The sequence below is a fragment of the Labrus mixtus genome, chromosome 5 (genome assembly GCF_963584025.1).
Source record: "Labrus mixtus chromosome 5, fLabMix1.1, whole genome shotgun sequence".
Taxonomy (NCBI): domain Eukaryota; kingdom Metazoa; phylum Chordata; class Actinopteri; order Labriformes; family Labridae; genus Labrus; species Labrus mixtus.
Window position 1 is genome coordinate 24,393,540 of NC_083616.1, and position 8,281 is coordinate 24,401,820.

The window sequence follows — 8,281 nt, forward strand, 5'->3', positions numbered from 1 at the left end:
TTCAGCCGTACGGCTAGCGGTATCTCACGTCTCATTAACTCTCAGCCAACAGGTGAGAGCACAGCTGCAAGACTCTGCATACGATCTGTCACAGCAGAGCGGCCGGTCTTCTGGGCCGGCAGAGGGGAGGGGCCTCATAAGTGACACAGCTGTCCTCGTAAACACACACTGTTGATGCATATGGCAGATAGATGAATGTTTGCCTAATAGTGTCATACGTGAAAAACAGCACGCTTACAGAGCAGCCCCAGGTGTCCAAATATGTATCCATAATGAATCCAAAGACAGTTAAAAAAAAATGAGTCTTTATATTTGTGTTTTTGAAAACAGGGGAAGGAGGAGTACATTCTGTGTTATAAGTTCAACCACTTTCTCATAAATCAGCAAATCAGTTAAATAAATATAAAAGAATCAAGTTATTGATGTTTTTTTAACTCCTCAGTTTTTAACTTTCAAAAGAGTATCGCTGTGTGTACGGTAGTTAACTATGTGTAGAATCAAGTTCACTACAAAAAGGATCAGTGGGTGCCCTGCTTCTCCTCCAGGGTGCAGCTAGAGCAGGAACAGACAGCTTTCAAGTAATCCAGCGCACACCAGATTGAACAGATTGACTTTAAAGTTGAATGCATATCGCTCCAATGTTTAAATGTTTAATGCATTAAACGTTAAAGTCAATCTGAACCACTGACTTTAAAGTTTACATCACACAAAGGAATGTATGTATAAATCTCTTAAATCAGCATATGATCATATTGTTGTTAAATTTAGCAGCGGTACACCTATTATTGTAAAGGCTCCACATATTTTTACCACTTAAACACAAAGCATGTCATTTCTGCGGCAAGGTGTGTCTCGACCAAAACAACAACATGCTGTACACGTATTTTGATGACATCATGAAGAAGTGTGACATCATGGGGATTGTTGTCTTCATTGTTCAACAACCACCCATGGCTGTGAGTCGAGTGGAAATTATGAAGCGGTTATGGACAGAGGTATTTGTTATTGTGTAATGTACGGTCACAGTCAGTCTTTTAAGCAGCTCTTTTCTCATCTTCTGACATATCCAATATATGTGGTATAAAACTTTTTCACAGCTTGAAACTTGTAGGAAAAAGCTGGGGTTATGTATGTGCCACTCAACAGGATATAACAACATTTTTTATATATATTTAACATGGAAATGTTAAGAAATGAAAACATTTAAAGTTAGCAGTGGGGCTAAATCTCATGTGATACTATTATAGAATCACTGATGCCAAATACAGAATTTTCCTCTTTTTTTTTTTTTTTTTTTTTGATGCTACTCTGTGCAGAGTTCCCTGTCAGTTTGACTTTTGGCATCACCGCTTCATGACTCCTCATGGTGATGGTGTTTATGACATGAATGAGAGTAACGTGACTGGAGGTTTATCGGCCAAAAGAAGAAGTTGACAGCAGGATAAAGAAGGAAGAAGACGGGAAATGAAGTTAAGAAAGAGGAGAAACTGACACCAATAGCAGTGAATATGGATCCTGCACTTTACCTTTTAAGGGGCATTTAGCATTCTTCAATTCATCAGATATCATGATATGTCATTGTGTGATTGTTTAACAATACATCAATTATCGCAAAAATCGCCGTATTGTGATACTGTTATCATGTGCCAGGTATTTGCCTTTTGATTGTGAGTTACCCTCCAAACCCACTCCTGTTTAATTCTAACGCAACTTACTTTCATGCATTGGTCCTGAAAAGCACATGTGCAACATAAACCCCGCTGTTACCCCTCTCCTCACACCCGTCCAACACTGTTTCTGGGGCTCCCCCTGTTCATGCAGATAAGTGAGGCCTGATCGTACCACTTCCTCCTTCACCTTGATTAATGGGTTCACTATCAGGCTCTGCGACCAGCCGCAGCTGAGCGTGCAGGTCAGGGGTCAGGACAGGAGAGATAACCACCTGCTGGAGCAGCTTGGAGCCTCTGCATTTATCACGGGCTCTGTACGGCCGGAGAGAGCCCGTTGACGTGTGTGGTAGTCGTCAGGAAATTCTGTGAGGGTTGTCTTTGTTCCTGCGGTGGAAAACAAGCTAACAGATGTTTTCAGTTTAGTGCGATGACTAGTAACTGGTTCTGAACATCATGGGAAGAAAAGCTGGCTTTGAAATACGACATGAGCTGAACAAAGTGGTCTTACAGAACAATCAGCAAGTGCTTTTACACCACTGTGGATAAAGATGGAGCACAAAATCAGCCACTCCTTTAGCGGGTTTGCAGAGTAATTAGCAGCCTCTGTGTTATGCTGGTATCATTTTCCGCAGGTTATTTACAGATGCCTGTGTCACAAGGGATCACAGACGTAGTACATCTGCGTAAATAACCACCTTTGGCTTCGTCAGCCCCCGCCCAGTCAGTCAGTATTACAGCATAGGTGACACCTTTCTAACAAAGATCAGGGAGCACCCGCCCAGATAAACTCAGGAAGTGGGTGTAGCCAAGAAGTTAGAAGGGGAGAGAATAGTCTGCTGTTTCTTAGGAACTCCTGGGGTGAACAAACAAAGAGTAGGACAGCTTCCACCTTGTTAATACAAATCACAAAATGCAAACCTCCCCCCCCCCCCTCATGTAAATGCAAACAAATACCCGAATTGTTAAACTGCTCGGGGAAATTAAATTATCACGTCTAGCGCTCAGCTGAAACCATTCCAGGACTTTCTTTTGTGTGTCGCGAGTCTTTCTAGGGAAATGATCACAAAGCTCTGAAGCTTTTTTAAGTGGTGCACCTCCGCACACCTGCATTCTGTGCAGACACATTGTGTTCAAGCTGCAAACCATTTATTGTATAATAGATTAAAGAGAGGGCACTGAATGTGACAGCTATTCCACAGTGATGACAGAACTCTCATTAAAGATCAAAGTAGGGTAAGAAGTCCTGGCAGTGATATCAAAGGCTTATAACAATTTTTAAAAGAATGTGGGCAGCGGAAAACCTTTTCTTCACTATTTCATGTTTTAATTGAATTGGTTCAATTAGGAAATAGCTCATTCAAGAACCTATTAGTTATACTATTGAGAAATGAGCACAATAGCTACATTTCATTCCTAGCTCTAAGACAAAGGTACTGACAAAACAGTTCTCAAATTTTACATTTATGGGACACCTCAGTCCACGAGACAGAAGAGCTCAGAATCAGTTTGACATGCAAAATGGACATTTTTTGTTACAATTAAAATAACAGACCAAAATGCAACACACTGGTTTACATGGAAGCTGTCCCAGAAGCCCCTTGGGAAAGATATCAGAGGAGGAAACTATACGCATGAGTACATGACCGGTTTGTTTTAAAGGTGTTGAAATTCTGTTACAAGCTATTTGTTTAAGATTGTTTCATTTTGACAGACCTGGAGAGACTTAAGTAGGCCTATATTTAAAGTTTAATATCAAGTTTAATAGTGATATCAAAAGTGAAGATGAGTCACTCTGACTTAAGAATCTACCCTCACAGTCAGTATAAGACCAATGAATTGCATCAATACACTTCATGCCTACAAAACCCACACATCAAGCCTATTTTGTTCTGCCCCCCATAAAATCCCTGATATCAAATAAAAAAAATCAATGTCTGTACCTCTGATCAAATTTAAGTGGGCTCAAGTGACCTTTTCATATTATCAGCTATTAAACTCAGCAAAGTATGTCCATGGAACCACATTCACTCACGTTAATCCCCTCCGGGTGTGTGTGTGTTAACAATGATAATGAGCCACTTATCACATGGTTAGTTCTGGGATTAATTACCTGGTCAGTGTTATTCAAACACGACACCCAGAAGACACCCTGCAGGCAGGCAGGGCTGCACTACACACTCATCTGTAATGCAGCGCAGTGCAAGCTGCTCTGAAGCTCATTACTGTGAGTGGGAGCAAAGGGAAGGATCACTCATACACACTACACACTACACACTGAGCACGTAATACACAGAAATGTTTGAGTCTTCTTAGTTAAGGAGATTTACTGCAAAAGGGATTTGCTGCTATGAGCAAAAACTGATCCGAATGAGAGAAGTGTAGTTTACTGTAAACTGTGACCCTGTGCGAGAGGTGAGAGCTGAAATTGCAGTCCAGGGCTCAAGATTCTTGCATTATTAATAACCACACACACACACACACACACACACACACAGAAGACAGAGATTGACTCATAGCACTTTCTGTCCTGCCACTTTCTGCAGACTGTTCCACAGCTGTCACTGTAGAAGGCAGTTTAAAAAAAAAAAAAAAAAAGAAAATCTCCTTTTCGACATGAATGTGAAAATGTGACTACATAAATGTGACATGTTTGAAAGCCCTCGAGTGTTCATTATGTCGCATTCAGAATACAAGCAGCGTTTCTCTCTGCTCCCACGGGCTCTTTCATTATGGAGGAGTGTCCTCAGGAATGTTGTGCTAAACTCTGCGCTGCAGACGTCAGGCTTTTGGGGTTGGGGATGCATACCACTGATTCCATTCATTTTACACTGCACACATGCCCACAGAGAGCGAGAGATGAGAGAGAGAGAGAGAGAGAGAGAGAGAGAGAGAGAGAGGCGAGGGATTCCCCATGGGGCCTTCGCTTCTCTTTTGGTGAGCACTAAATGCTTAGAGCAACAGCTGCAGACACAAGTGTGTGATGTTGGGAAAACCTGCCGCAGAACATCAAACCACCCAAAAAGCCCATTAAATCTGTGTCTCACTGAGGTGGAGTGAGCGCCTTCTTCACTTCAATCGAGCTATGTTGGCTTTCTGACATTTGCACGTTTGAAGATTTAAATTTCAAGTACTTTTGGAGGCCATAATCACACCTGCATCAAATACGGTAATATTGTAGTTAACATGATTGGACTGCAGTTATGACAGTAAGTAAGAACTTATGTTACTTGAGTTCACTCGTTTTTATCTCCTTTGTTTCTTAAGTCACTACATTAAAGTGGGAAAAATGATCCTACCATAAACTACAGTTTATAGTAACTTGTTAGTGGTATTTCTATTTACACACAAAAAAAAGTTTCATATACTACAGTAAACATGGACACGGAAGCTTCAGTGTTTAGCCAGCACCGCATCAGTCTTGAAACCTTTCTGCGTTCCAACCTCTCTCCATTTTTCAAAATCATCTCCAATAGTTTCCTAGTTTTACCACGTTTCTGGCTGTGGAGCTTATTAGAAACATGCAGAGGTGTTTAAGGTAGAATCACTTACATTTCAACCTGTTCACTTGCCCGCTTCCATCGCTGCAACATCTGTTGGTTTGTTGTGATAACTGGTCTCATATTTGGTAAATCAAGGGGCGTCCAAAACGGCCGTGTGGGGGGAGCCTTAAAACCGCCTACCTTCTCTGGTCCAAACAAGTACAGACCATTCCGCACCAGAATCTAAACTTAGAAGGAGGACATATGGCTGCTGCGTTGTTGTCAGAGAAGCCAGCACTTCAGCATAGCATGTCTGATGATGTATAAGGTGAATTTATGATTTTCTTCAGTAGATATCTTACATATTGCTCCTTTAACTGTGTATATTTTCTCTTTAAGTTAATACATTTTTGAGTTCAGGCTCACTTGTCTGCCGGTTTTTGCGCTTGGTAATCATGGCCAACCTTAAACTACGGCATGTGTTAATCTCCATACATTCATTATCTCCTCCTCTTTGGTTGTGTTAAAGATTACAACTTAGAAGACAATGGGGTAGTTGATCATCCCGTATTACAACCCAGCCTTGTTTTGAGGCAAACCCAGGAGATTTAGGAGGACAAAGGCAAATCAGGGGGATAAAACAAACAACTGTGTAATGTAAAGACATCGGCTCTTCTATGATTGGATTCCTCACTTAAGTGATTTGTGTGAATGTTAAAGTTGTGTGTGGGGGGGATCTGCAAGTACAGAAAGAAACAAAAGTAATCCTGTTGTTCTGAATATGGATGTTTACTGTGACGTGATCTGTTGCTTCCATATGGTTATCTCTAAATTGTTCCTCCCCCTTAATGCGTAGAGATTGTAATCCATTAATGTCAGATTAGTAAATGCTTTAATTCCTTCTGCCAGTTTATTACCACCATATTCCTGGTTAATGGGTGCAGAGGTTGAAATATGTGAAAAATATATCGCAAAGGGCAAGAAACGAGAGCAATACGTGTGAAAAAATGAGAAAGGGGAGAGAGAACATAGCAGTCAGGGCATGAGAATAGAAGAAATATGGGACATTAAAGATAAATGAAGAGAGACCATGGGAGGAAAGTTAGATTCAAGAATGAAGGAAGAGGTTTAGGTGTGTAAAATCATGAATGATATATAATTGTAAGTGGAACTCAAAGGTGCTGTAAGATCAGAAAAAGTACATTTGCCATTAGAAGCTGAAAAAAGGGGGGATGAAGAATACAAAGAAAACAGAAACAGCATGAAATACAATGAAAGACACTCTTCTGGCCACAAGAATGTCTTGAAAGTCTTTCTAAGAAATCAAATAATTTATGACTAACACTGACAATTTTTGATCTCCTAAGCCTTATTTATGCATGTTAAAATTGACCCCACCAAATGCTCACTTCTTTGTCTTTCCCAAAGTCTTTTATGCACATAAACACACACTTAAACTGACACGCACACACATAAATCCATCCTTGGGGGTTGGGGGAGGCGGGGGGGGGAGTTCAGCCACAGCCTCATGCTGTGAAAAACATCCCAGGGGGATATAAGCGAGCACTGATCCTCTGAGATTGCGTATGTGTCAATATGTAAACATGTGTATCTGGATGCATTGCTCTGTTTTTGTTTTCAGGGATGTACTGTCTTGGAGCATGCGGCCTTTGATGTGGCGGCGGCGGCTGTGTTGTTGCTGTCCTCATGGTTACGCTGTGCCCTTTTAAGGGGGGGGGGGGCTGAATTCATTAAAGGATTGTTCGACTATACAGAGGAGTGCTGGAGGATTGTGACGATATCCAAGTGTGTTCAAAATATATCTCCAATAATAATCATGTGTGATGATTACGCAGGCTTTTCTCTGAGAAGTGCCGTGTGACGACTCTACTTAGCATCAGGCTCTCGTAAAATATAGTCCTCAATGGATTAAGTATTTCATGCCGATGCTAAAAAAAATATTTTGGAATTAATGACCAGTAACATTTAGACACTGACTGAATTAAACTTAATGTCTGATAACTGTGGGATCTTCAGAGTTCATCAAAAATGTAACTTTGTTAAACAAAGTTGTTAAAGTATATAGTTAATCAGTTAATGCCACTGATAGGGTAAGGGTTCTGAGTGAACCTTAACAAAACGGTTCACTGACATTATCAGAAAACATCTAAAACATATCAGTTTTGAAATTTCTATATATTCGACTTCTTAAGAGGCCATGAAGACCTTCAAACTTAAAACAGCACACCTGTCTGTATCAATAATCTACATATAATAGAAATATCATCAGTCACCACTCTAGTGACTCTACGGGAGTACATTCATGTAAGTCAAACAACTCTCCACAATAAAAGCGCCCGGGGCAGAGAAGGGGATTTTGGCTTGTTGGTAAATAAGCTCTCTAAAGTACAGAAGGCGGAATATTTCTCTTGGTTGTCCACGATCCATTTCACCATGCAAGAGCCGGGTTTGGACATTTATGGAAATCCAAATTTCCATGTTGAAAATGACAAGAAAAAAAAATGTTTGTCCAACACTCTGTTGTACATCTAAAGTACATAAGAGGTAATAGGAAACATTGTTGATACAAAAGCTATGATGGACAAAATCTCAGAGTAAAATGACCATTTGCTGGTAAGACAAATAACTTAAAGCATATCAATTTTGTGTCTTTTTACTATAGTCAACACTGTTGTTTTGAAAGAAGTTAACTCAGAAAATAAATCCCTCTATACCTCCAATATAAGCATTTCTCAGTTTTTTCCTCACACTACATAATGGTGTTGAAACAAACTAACACCGTGTGCAGAATTTCTTGACGTTGACATCGACATGCTCACTAGAAGGTGTGATTGCAGACAGCCTGTCGTTTCTGCAGAAAGCATAAGTGACTCTATGGCTGCGTCCTCAGCTCACCTTTAATAATCTCCCCTCATGTGACCCAGATTACATCGCCCTACATAGGCTCGTGGTCAGAGCGCTGCTGATCCTACAGTCCAGATTTTGCTGGTACTATGCCGCTCTGTGCACCAGGCATACAAAGAGGGCCTTGTTCTGATGCAACAAAAGGCAACAGATGACATCAAACACATCTGTAGAAGGAACACCCCCACTGGAAGCCAGAGGCAAATC